Source organism: Ovis canadensis, chromosome 5, assembly GCF_042477335.2.
Source record: "Ovis canadensis isolate MfBH-ARS-UI-01 breed Bighorn chromosome 5, ARS-UI_OviCan_v2, whole genome shotgun sequence".
NCBI lineage: Eukaryota > Metazoa > Chordata > Mammalia > Artiodactyla > Bovidae > Ovis > Ovis canadensis.
In genome coordinates, this window is record NC_091249.1 from 21,490,458 (window position 1) to 21,490,946 (window position 489).

The following is a 489-nucleotide window of genomic DNA, read 5'->3' on the forward strand; positions in this document are numbered from 1 at the left end:
CCTGCAGCCCTCGCCTTATTTGGGCCTAGGATTTTCTCAAAGGGAAAAAAAAAAAAAAAGCCAGACCCATTTCCATTTTTAACCTGGTGATAGAGGTCCCGTGTGGGCAAGCGGGCACAGGGCTGGCCCGGGAGGATGAGGCTGGCCTGTGTACCGGCCTCAGTTTTCCCATCTGTGGTTGGGTGGGCTGAAGAGGGCTGGTGGGTGGGTAAGAGTTGGAGTGAGGTGGGCAGAGGAGGCTCCTGTTCTCCCTTCTCCCCGCTCCTTCTGGGTCCCTCCAGGTACTGGGGATCAGGGCTGCACCCCGTCTTCTGCCACCCCTGGAGGCCTCCCTGGATAACTCCCACCTCTGTCTGCCCAGTCTGTCTCCTTGCGTTTATCTTCTGTCTTCCTTTTGGTGACTGTCTCGTGTCTCTCTCTCCTGCCTTTGTGTCTCTCTCCATCTCGTTTTGTCTCTGTGTCTTTCTGTCTCTCTGTGTCTTTCTCCGT